This window comes from Nyctibius grandis, chromosome Z (genome assembly GCF_013368605.1).
Source record: "Nyctibius grandis isolate bNycGra1 chromosome Z, bNycGra1.pri, whole genome shotgun sequence".
In the NCBI taxonomy this organism is placed as follows: Eukaryota; Metazoa; Chordata; class Aves; order Nyctibiiformes; family Nyctibiidae; genus Nyctibius; species Nyctibius grandis.
This window is the reverse complement of record NC_090695.1, coordinates 881,968-894,270: the sequence shown is the minus strand read 5'-3', so window position 1 is coordinate 894,270 and position 12,303 is coordinate 881,968.

Below are 12,303 nucleotides of genomic sequence, written 5' to 3'. Positions count from 1 at the left end.
TCCTTACCTGTGATAGGTCCAACTTATAGGAGAACCACGAGGATTCAGATGTTGTCAAGGCAGGGAGTAGTAAATGCTGATCACGATTTCTTTCGGGTTTTATCCCGTGGACAAAGAAGTGTCAATGACAGATAATTTGGCTGTTTGATACATGGGACCTGGGGAACCCCCAGCTCAGCCGATGCCTGACCACGGAACTCGGGGCTGATGCTGCTTATGACCCACCTGCACATGGTACCCTGGCTCCAGCTCCTGGCCAGGGTGTTGCACATCCTCTGATGCCGGAGCGTGGGTTGATCTGCCAAGAAAGCCCAGGCTCCTGCAGGCCTCACCGTTATTATTTTTAAAGGTAAGAGAGAGCTGCTTGTTCCTCATCTCCATGAGGACAACAGCCAGAAGGAACTCCTCTCTGGTGCAAAAGCTGATGTGATCTGTCTCTTGGCCTGGGAAGCCGGGGGACCCCACAGGTACCTCTGAGCATCCCCCAGGTAAAACCCAGGAACAAGTCACAGAGCATGCATTTGGCCTGGTGCTCCCCACAGAATTGTGGAAAAGGTCTCCACGACCACCCACTGGGACTTTTCACAGATCCTGGACACTGGGGAATCTCATGGACCTGTCTCCACCTCTCATGGACATGCAGACACTTGTTGCAGTCCGGTTCCTCAGCCAGCTGTATTCACTCTATCAGTTGCAAAGGCACTGACCTGCTCTCAGCACCTGGTTTCTTCTCACATCTCCATCATCAATAACCAGTGTGGGCTCACCAGAAGCACCAGCGGGGTCTGTGCAGCTCCCTCCCTGCCTTGGCTGCAAGGCCACATGTTCATGTCATGTATTTGGACGTCTAAGGATGACACGTGTGGGTACAGACATTGAACACCAACGCATTTTCCTCCAGCAAGGCTGGGAGAAGCAGCGTGGAGGCTGAAGCAAGCCCAGGACAACGCAACGCACGGTGGAGGTGATTCCTCCCATCAGACCTTCGCCGCCTCCCAAAGTGGAAACTTTTTGACGGGGAAGCTCGATGAGAAGTTATTGAGAATGTCTGCGCTAATAACGTCCAAAGACTTTGTTTAAATGTTATTGCTACAGCAACATAACACTCAGTCAAATGAAGAGCTTTGTTTGGTGAAAAACTCGGACGGTTTAGGACAGAATGGAATTTTGAAATCTCAGCATCTCTCTTTAGAGGGACTTTGCATTTCTGTTTCCACATTAGCTCTGTGGCATGACTACGACTGGTGGGAAATGGTTAGCCAGCTTTGATCCAGCACCGGATGAGGCATCGGCTTAGCATCCAGTCCACCAAGGCTTTGCCCTTTGCAACGCCACTAACACCCCTCGAAGGGGAGCAATGTCTTTGCACGGGGCAGAGGAAACCAACCTTCCCTAAGAGGGCTCCATTTCGGTGGCCTGTCCTGGGACCATCCATCCTTGAGAACCTGCGCTCATCTTTAACAGCAAGGGTAACCAGAGCAACCCTCCAAGAGATACAGGAGATGTTTGCACCCCCGGAAGTGTTGAAATCATTAAATTATAGCCCAAGGATGGGATACTTTTTGCAGAAATACAACTCTAGGAATTAATTCGGAGCAGTCCTGAGGAGTGGGATAGACATAAAGCGAGGCTCAGTAGTCACATTTAGGTAGCCACGTAAGTCTCTGGCTTTATAGTAGAATCATAGAATCATCAAATGGTTTGGGTTGGAATGGACCTTAAATATCATCTAGTTCCAACCCCCCTGCCACACGCAGGGACATCTTCCACCAGACCAGGTTGCTCCAAGCCCCATCCAACCTGGCCTTGAACACTGCCAGGGAGGGGGCAGCCACAGCTTCTCTGGGCAACCTGGACCAGGGTCTCACCACCCTCACAGCAAAGAATTTCTTCCTAATATCTCATCTAAATCTCCCCTCTTTCAGTTTAAAACCATTCCCCCTCATCTTGTCACTCCATGCCCTTGTAAAAAAGTCCTTCTCCAGCTCTCCTGTAGCCCCTTCAGGCACTGGAAGGCTGCTGCAGTTAGTGATTACAGCGTAGGATCCAAAAGGAAGGGGCCATATAGTCCTGTGATGTGCATTGTTGCCTTAATATCATTGTTCTTGTTGCACCCAAAGCAATAATCATTTAAGCTGTAGTTCAGCTTGCAAACATGGCAGCAATGCTGTTACTGTGCTATTATTTGGTTTACAGTTGGACTCGATGACCTTAAGGGTCTTTTCCAACCTAAATGATTCTATGATTCTATACGTTAAGCGTGAACTGGCTTTGTCACTTAGATAAGATTTATCTTTGTTATCCATTTTGCCACCAGCACGAGCATTTAAAAACTCCCTTCATTATTTAGGATTAGAAGTGGAGCTGCTGGAAGAGGAAAGCATCCCGGCTCTTTGCAGGTTTGCCGTGGTTCAGGAAAGCCAAGCAAACTTACTCTGATCCCTGGGGTTTCTTTATTTGCTGCTCTCTGTGTTTTTGGCAGCTGCAAGGAATTCGCAGAAATATTCCTGTATCTTGAAAGCTTCAAATCTGCAGCAATGCCATCCATCTGCTCCAAAATCTTGTGTTTACTGCAGGTTATTTTATCATTTAATATATCTTGGCTGTCACAGGGGCCCAGGGACCATCCCTGCTCTTGGCTTGGCTGCTCCCAGCCCAGCCCTGGTGTTGATAAGCTCTTTCTGAAGCCAGTATGGATGCTCACAAACTGGGATTTGGTGGAACAAGCCAAACTCTGGCTCCAGCGCACCATAACGGGTCTGGCTGTAGGTCAGGGTGGTTCACAGGGAGGTTTAGGGATGGGTCGTGGGAAGGGGTGGCTTTGAAGGAGAGATTTGGATGGCTTTATCCCTCATTTACCGGTAGTGATTTGTCTCACTTGCTGCAAAACTCTCTCCCACCCAGTTGATGCAGCAACAGAAACGACAGGAAGGACCCAGGAAATAACACAACAAAACCAGTTCCTACTGGGTCAGCTTTTCAGTGGCAGATGGCAAGAACCAGCTTATTTTCTGCTGTGCTATCATCAAAATAACCTAAAGAAACATCTGGTGATTGTCCAGAGAAGGACTAACCAGAGGTTTTAGATATTTCTAATTTATAGCCCTAAGCAAACACCCAGGAACGACCCTGTCATCCATCGCAAGACATTTTGGGGACGCAGTGGACAATGTGCCCTCCATCACTGGAGGTTTTACGAGCAGGTTGGACCAACTCTCCCCAGGAAGGGTGCTGGTGTGGTTGGTCCTGCTTTGGTGCAGAAGGATGATCAGGCAATGCCCCATGTCATGAGTAGCTGCCTGGTAGGTCTTGTCATCTACCTTGGCTCTGTGGCTGTGTCAGGATGGAAAAGATGAGGTGTGGGGACACTGTTGTCCCCCAGGCAGGGGACCCAGCCTGGGTGTGCTGCACCAGGGAGAACGGCCCCCAGAACGGGCTTCCTAGGGCAAACAAAACACATGGGGTTATGAAAAAGGAAGCAAGCATCACAGATCGACTTGGTTACATTAAGAGCATGGGACATTCTCTACCACCTGACCCTGGCTACATCTAATTTACCAGCATGGATGTTGTTTATGATGGTTGAGACCTCAGCTGCAGGCAGAAGGGCAGAAAAAGTGAGCAGAAGGGCGGCCTAGAGCACTGGGACAGACCCACTCTGGTTCCTGGACATTCATCCCCTCCAGCAGCCTTGCAGGACCATCCTCTTCACCTACCATGTCCTCTCCAAACCCTCCTGGGCAATCAGAGACCATAGGCTGGGGCTTGTTCCTCCCAAAAAACTCCCAGCTCAGCCCTTGATCCTACAGAAACCTCCAGGCATTTCTCCTCATCCATCAGCCCCATGGACAGAGAAGCAACACCACATCTCCCAGTAGTTAATGCCACCAGCACCTTGGTGGGGAGAAGAGCACCCTTTGAGCTCAGAGATCCATTCTGAAATTGCATTTTTGATATTTTGAAATCTTGAGCTCCAAAAGAGCTCAAATTCACCTTTCAAAGCAAGTCTGGAAGAGGTCAGATTTGGAAAACCAGCAGCTACGTAGCGTGAGGGTGGGAGGAAAAAAAAAAAACAAAACCCTGTGTCGGGAGATGGGTTACCAAAAACCTGTCTGGTGGTAATTACACGTGTCGTCTGATGAAAAACTGGTTTGAGGGTGAACGCTGTAAAATATTGCTGTGGGGAGAGAAAGATGACAAAGGTTGTGAAATCCAGTTCGTGGATTGTTTTACAGCTAAGGTAGCTTCTATCCCCAGGGCTGTGTTTTACAACTCGTGCAAGAAATCAAACCCCAGGTCTGCGCTGCTCTTCTTTTAAAGCACAAAAATGTGGTGGCATTTGTTAGAAAACAAGGTTTTTGAGCTGATTTCCTAAAGATAAACGCGTTCTTATTTTTTTCAGGGCGACGAAGCATTTGGGAGAGGGATTGCGTTGCACATGGAGACTGCAAGTGTTTTTTACAACCATTGCACGAACACATCCTCCTGTGTATATTCTTTATATAAAATTGCGTTTCTCTAGCTTCTGTGAGCACTTAAAAGTGGTGCTGGGGGGTCTCACCGCTCTTCTGGAGGGGGTTAAGCCCAAATAACCCGGCTTTGCTCCTTGGGTTCTGTTTTTCAGCCCAATTTACCCATTTTTTTCCCCCATTTGCTCTCTGTCCTGTAACTTAATTCCGCTTTGCTCCCCCTGTGTTTGCAGACAAGGCTCCTTCCCCTCTCCAGCTCCACACTATCACGTTTGGTCACCTCAACTCCCTTTCCACAGCCAAGGATGTCTCCTCCTCGGCAATGATGAGTTGTCCTGGTGCCAGTCCCCATCTGCACTCACCTTTTTGGGGACAAGTGACCATCCCTGGTCCCTACCCTTCCCATTTAGATCCCGAGCACCTTGCACAAGGGTTTTCTCCCTTTTTAACCCTTTCTGCTGCTGCAAACATTTTGCCTGGGGTGTGCTGTGTTGGCAGACCAAAATTTCCACCAGCAATCGCCACCACCCCTGCGCATCGATGTCACTCGTGGAAATGCTGTGAGGAGGTTGCAGGGAGCCTCATATCCCCCTGCTCTTCCATGCACAACTTATTGCCTCCCAGTTCCTCCCCTAATTACCTTCTCCTCCGCTTCACCTAATTGCCCCTGTGGTGCTGGATCAAAGCACTGCTCCTAAGAGAAGCAAAAAAAACCAGAGGAGCCCTGAGCAAAGACACATCCAACAGCAGTTGTCACGTGGAGACCTGGCCCAGCCCAAGGTGGCCCTGGCTGGACACGGCAGGGGACAACCAGCCCCATGGGATGATGATGCACCATGGTCACCTCCAAGAGATGCTCCCATGGGGTGGCTGGGGCACGTGGTCTCATGCTCACCGTCACACCTGGATGTGGCAACTGGTGGGCAAGGGGGTTTTAGGGACACCCAGGGGTGCTGGCAGAGGGGTAGGGTCAGGGCTGACTTACCCCCACGGCGCCACACCGGAGCCTATTTTCTGGTGGAAACCATCGGGATAAAATTAGAAGTAGGTTGAACTTTATCTACTACTTGAACTGAGGCTGAACCCAGCCTTGTTTTGTTTTGGTTTTTCCAAGTTCAGAAGAGTTCATGGGGACGGAGGCGGGGGGGGGGGGGCACTGGATTTTTTTTCTTTTAACTTGCTGTTTCTGTGATTTTGCTGGAGTTTGACTGCCTCACCTGCATGGAAAGGCTCTTCTCGCAGTACTTCCAGTTCGGGATGGTGACATGGTGACCCAAATACTGCCGCAGTCATTTATTTCATGTCAGATATTTGGGGCTGGGGTAATGCAGGGCTAACCAAGCCTTCCCCTTAGCTCAGGTCTGTCCCAGCCCAGGATGGGAAAGCAAAGGGGAAAACTGGAGTGGTTTTGGTGGGTACCACACTGTGCGAGTACCACACATAGTACTCCACACCAGGGATGCTTCAAAGGCTTTTTTGACAGTTTTCATAGAATCATGGAATGGTTTGGGTTGGAAGGGACCTTAAAGACCATCTACTTCCAACCCCCTTGCCATGGGCAGGGACACCTTCCACTAGACCAGGTTGCTCAAAGCCCCATCCAACCTGGCTTTGAACACTGCCAGGGAGGGGGCATGGTTTTGACCTGTGCCAACTAGCTGAGCCTCCAGGCAACATCCAGCGTTGCCAAGGGGCTCTTATGGACCTGACACTACTCCTAATCCTCAGTTTTCATGTGTCCACCCCTTAGTGGAGATGAATTTGCTTGCCTGGAGACATGCCAAGGGACCTGGGAGACGGAGACACGCTCCACGTCCCTGACCCCAGCCCCGTGGGTTGTGCAAGCTGCTGCCATCCATGCAAAGGTGTGGGTGGTGCAGAGAGCACGTACGAGGCTGTGCAGCTCACTCAGGGCGGGTGACGGTCCCCTCTGGGCCGTGGGAGCTGGTGCAAGCAGCAGCAAAAGGACATGGTCGTGAAGGTTTCACATCGGACCTGAAAAGGGACAAATGGCACTGCATCACTCCTGGGCGAGTTGTGTTTCCCAACGAGCCCATCATCTCTTCCCAGAACAGACGGGAGACTTTTACCGCGTGGTTATTTCACCTCCTAAATTACTCAAGAGTTAGTAGAAACTTTACCAAAGCGAACCTTCTAATTTTAACAAAGATGCCTCCTAGATCACTGACAAATTTAGGGAATGCACAGGGCAGACTCATTTCCTGGAATAGGAGCTACTGGAGAAAAAGTCCCTCCAGGCTGGCTCCTAACTATGACACATTTGATAGCCATTCAAGGACTACTGGGAAACATGTGTCATTTGTCTCCGTGAAGCTTCAGACAGAGTTTCATCATCAAGTCTGACTGCTCCATGAAATAAAACCGGCTAACATCTACCAGCAGCGACACAACCTCTGGTGTTTGTGTCGGATGTGTCACGAGGGTGATAATTTTTTTTTTTCTCCTGCAAGGTTTCATATACGGGTACAAAGTGGCTTTATCCTTATTGCACCTTGTTTTCTTCCCTCCTCGCTGGGTGACCTGCGTTGTCCCACGAAGGGTGGCACAGGCTGTGGGTGTGCCCAAGCCACCAGGACTGTCAATGAACTTTGGCACCTAAAACCTGTGGAAAACCCGACGACGTGCCAGAGGGAGGGATAGGTGCCCGGCGTCCCGGAGATCGGATTGCCCTGGGGGATTTGCTGGGAGTCCCATGACAAGCCTGGAAGGGAGCCCAGACGGCAGGGCACCGCCACGCTTTCCACCCAGGGCACTCAGCCAGGGTCTCCAGAGGACAACCGGTGGCTTCTGTCCCCTACTGTCACCCTTGTGTGTGCAAACCCCAACCCCACATCAGCCCAAGGTCTCGCTGAGGCGGCGATTTTCACCCTACCCCATGGGACCACCTATGCATGGGATAAGGGCACACGGTGGTGGGTTGCCCTGGTGCAATCCCTCCCATGTTTGCATCGCTGGTCCCAGGCAACTGTACCTGTGCTTGCCTACACGGGGTATTTACCACGGCTTGACCCACATCACTTACCCACGGGCAGTTACCTGACCTTGCTACCTCGGGGTGTTTTTTTTAGGACAAGCCTTGATCTCCAGCCATGACCCACTTTCCTGCGCTGCTTCGGGTGCACGGGCTGCCCTGTTCACTGCCAGTTCACGGGAGCTGCAGCTTTGGCCACCAGCATCGTCCATCCTCCCCAGCCTCGCAAGGTCATCCCAGGTCCTCAGGGTCTCTCGCCGCTTTGTTTCGCCTCCGAGGTGTCGGATAGGATCTCAGTGTCAGCTGTTTTGCAGGCTGATGAGGAATCCAGCGCTGCAGAGGGGTTTTTTTAATCTCACCGGTCTCAGCCTTGCTGTCCCTGCGAGCTGTTTCTAGGAGTCTTTGCCCAAGTGCTCCGTCTGCAAGAAATGCCGTTATCAGCCATCCCCATCGGCTTCTCCATCTCGAGCTCCCTGCCTCGGTCCCTGGGCGCCCGCTCCCAATCCAATTTCTACTGGAAGTGATAAGGCAGAGGAAGGAGATAACTGCCGGCCAGCAGCCTGGTCACCCTGCTGCTGTCCTCCCCCAGGACTCACAAGGGACAAATATCAGTGCAGGGGGACACGGGGACACCCTCAGAGAGGTCCTTGCTGGGTGGGCACGGTGTGGGCAGCCCAAGCTCCCCAGCCCTTTGGAACAGCGTGGTGGCATTGGGCCCAAAGCACTTGGGGGAGATGGGGGTGATGCATTCACCCTCCTTCTTGGGTGTGCACACGCAAAACTGACCATTGACAAAGATATACAGGGAGAGGGTTCAAGTTCAGGCTGGACTAAGGGGGCTTTTGCATCGCTCAGTCCTTCAGCCTTGTGCATGCTGCAGTGCAAGGGTTTTCCTCCCTTTCCTCCCCAAAAGCTCCAGTGCAACCTCACATCTCTTTTCCTAAACACCCCCTTTGCACCCATCTCCTGCCCTCCTCTGCAATACCAAAAATGGCCAGATTAGTGGAAAAAAAAAATAGGTGGACATGATGGTTAGAGACCACCCATTTAGTCTCCCAGCTGGTCAGTGACAGCTGACTGTGAATGCCTTTAATTAAAACTAAATGGTTAATAGGAAGCTGAGCAAAGGTCTCCCACTTGGCTCCCGACCCAGGTGCCAATGGAAATCGTGCCGGTGTCGTAACAGCCAGCCTCCGCCGTGTCCCTTTGCCAGGCCACTAAGGTCACCGCCAAGTCTCGCTCTCAAATACCGCTGCCCTGGTGCAGATCAACCTGCGCCTCTGAGGTGGGACATCCCCATGGGCGTCCCTCCACCCATGGACCCCTTTCCAAAGGTGTGTTTTGTCTCCGACCTGCAGTTGTGGTAGGAAATGGTTTTTAAGCGCAGAGTAAGTTGTATTTTGTCTGTTGTCCATTTGTGAACAAAAAATCACCCTAGGAATTACCCAATACAGAGCAGTTTCCCAAGGCTGAGAAGCAGGAGGAAGGAAGTAATAATTAATCGGCAGTGGCTGGTGGGGGCTTCGCTCATCTAAAACAACCTGGTCTAGTGTCACTTCACAAAGGTGCCTGGAACTTAAAAAAGAAAAGATCTTGTCCTGGCCTGATGGAAGGAGAAAGAGGGGAAAAAAGAGGAGGAAGGTGAATCAAGGACTGACAAAGCCACCAGGGTCTCACAAGGAATTCATGCCTCCTTCCTGGCCCGCTGCTCCCCACGTTCCCCCTCAGTTTCCCTAATGCCTAAACATCTCCCTCTCCAGTAATGGGCTCACAGGACAGTGACAGAGGACATCCCTCTGTACTCAGCACTGGTGAGGCTGCACCTTGAATACTGTGTCCAGTTCTGGGCCCTGCACTTCAAGAGAGATGTTGACGTGTTGGAGCGAGTCCAGTGGAGGGCGACCAAGCTGGTGAAGGGTCTGGAGGGTCTGACCTACGAGGAACAGCTGAGGGAGGTGGGGGTGTTTAGCCTGGAGAAGAGGAGGCTCAGAGGTGACCTTAGTGCAGTCTACAACTACCTGAAGGGAGGTTGTAGCGCAGTGGGAGTCGGCCTCTTCTCCCAGGGAACTAGCGATAGGACAAGAGGACACAGCCTCAAGCTTCCCCAGGGGAGGTTCAGGTTGGACATTAGGAAGCATTTCTTCTCATCAAGGGTCATTATCCATTGGAAGGGGCTGCCCAGGGAGGTGGTGGAGTCACCATCTCTGGAGGGGTTTAAGAAAAGCCTGGCCATGGCACTTAGTGCCATGGTCTAGTTGACAGGGTGGTGTCAGGGCAACGGTTGGACTCGATGATCCCAGAGGGCTCTTCCAACCTGGTTGATTCTGTGATTCTGTGTGACTAAGCATCTTAGAAGCCCAAACTACCTTGGGATCAGCCGCCTGTTTCCAGATGCAACGTGTTTGCTCCAGAGATCAGGCAATTCACTGCTCTACCCATCATTAGTGGAGGTGCCTCGACTCCAGAATGATGTCCACTCCATGGACACCTCACCTCTTCCCACCTCTTTAAGCAGTGGTGATCTTGAAACAGAGCCTCAGAAAGTTTGATTTGGGATCACCACCCTTGATGGAGCTGACACCATCCAAAAATGCCAGTGAAGATGCAGTTAGATGTATTTTAACATGTATTTTAATCTCAAATGGCCTGAACTAAAGTCTGCAGGAAAGTAAAGGCAGCTCTTTGACCAAAACCTCTACAATGAATGCAGACTTCTCCACCAAAAACATACCTTTCAAGCAGAAAGAAAAAAATGCACGGCTTTGTTTCAAAATCCCTTTTTGCGCTCAAAACACCCTTAGCAGATGTGTGGTGCGCACACGATGATTTGCTGCTTTATCGTGCAGACACCAGGACAGGTCTTCAACTGGAAAAAAATATTTCTAGCTGCGTGTGTTTGGGTAGGGCTGGACATTTTTATTCTAGAGGAGGGGGGGAAATGGAAATCTGAAATGGAAACCTGCTGTGTGCTGATGTCCCTTGCTTATCTCGGTGGTGATGCTGTTTCTGCAGTTCCAGGGGCCTTATCTTCAGCAGAGTCAACTGTATACTCCGAGCTAATTGCAATAAATAACACAAAATACTTTTTCTTATCAAAACATCTTTGTGGGGGAAAAAACAACTTGGAAAATGGATAAAAAGTGATATTCTTGTCCCCGCTTCCATTTAACGCCTGGCTGGGCCGCTGTGCTCCTCCCTGCCCACCACAAATCTGGGGACGTCACCCTGATTTCCCATGGGACCCTGCAAAGACCAGTCCAGGGGTTCCCCAAACCCACATAGACCTCAGAGGAACCACAAATTTCTGGTGATGTTTCACACCGCTTTGGGGACAGGGTCCTTGAGCGTGTCTGAGCAATGGTTGGGAAGTCTGGGAGCTATCGAGTGAGAGGATCGCATTAAAACCCCCCCCAGCCTCCCTACGGCCCTATTGCAATTTGGTGTTGAGAATAACTGCTCTTAACACACCCATCCCTCGTCTCTGCAAAGCCATAAAGAGCTAGCAGATGGCTGGATGACAGCTATTATATTCTATAATAATGAGAACAATAAAGATATTATAATATATAGCATTTACCTGAATAAGTAATGTCAGATGAATGCTAGATAATGATGTAGTAATAAAGGTGATGAACTAGTAATAGAGGGAGTCTGGAGGAGAGTGTATAAACTGCTTAGAAAATTAAAAGATATCCCAAAAAGGAAGCTTGGAGGACCTGGGGTTGTTTAGTCTAGAGAAAAAAATGACAGCGAGGGTACACAGTAAATCGTAAAATATAGCTATGGAGAGAAAGGAAATAAACTCTTCATAATCACAGAGGAAGGGCTAAGAAGTCATGGGCTTAAGCTGCAGGAAGGAAGATGCAGCCTAGGTGACAGAGGGCACTTTGCCAGCTGAGGGGATAATTAAGGCCTGGAAAAAAATTGTCTGAAAAAATAGCAGAGTTTCACTTGAGATTTGGAAGATCAGGTTGGGAAAAACACCTGTCACAGGTGGTTTAAGGATAGTTGAATTGCCCTTGGGTTTTGGGGTGGATTAGCTGGTTTTCAGTGCTCTCTTCCAGCCCCGTTTTCTATTATTCAGTTTATTTTCCTTCCTTGATTGGGTTGCATTTTGAAATTCAAGGAAATGTCTCACTTCAGTGTTTTTCTCCCTCGTCTGCAGACCAGTCTTCCTGCGGGAAGATGTCTTCTCCTCCAGCAAGTGTAACAAACTACCAAAGGACACATGCAGGGGGCCAAAAAACCTAGAGCAGAGCTAAGTAACGACAAACCCCAGGGATTTCGCAGACGTTATTCCAGTTATTTAAGGTCCAAAGCTGAACAGATGGGAGGTCGGTACCTAAAATGTCATATTTCAGTGACACACACAGTACGTACCCTGAACGCGGGAGACGAAGTCTTGTTTCCATGAGATGTTACGTGTCTGTCGATAGCGCGCGCTCTTGCGTTCCTGGCACAGATAAAGACCAGCGTAAGCACGATAAATCCTTTTGATGTTCCTCAAGCTTAAGCTCTAAGGACAGATAAAATGATAGGAAGATGGCGATGAAGAAAAAGCAGACGGTGCTTTACGTCTTGGAGCTTTTTGCAGAGGAGGCACGTGGTACAGAGGAACACTCCAAATAAAGCTGGGTCTGGAGAGTCTCGGCTTGGGAAGGTCCCAAAAATGAATGAGGTTTTAAGGAGGGGTTACAAGACGAGGGTGAGCAGGGAGCGGTTAGGAGGAATTTTAATTAACGTCAGCGTTAGCAATGTTATTTAATAAGGTCAAAAAAAAAAACCATCTGAGAGCAATGAAAGCTGAAACCGGCATTTTTGGAGCAAACAGAGGCAAGTGTG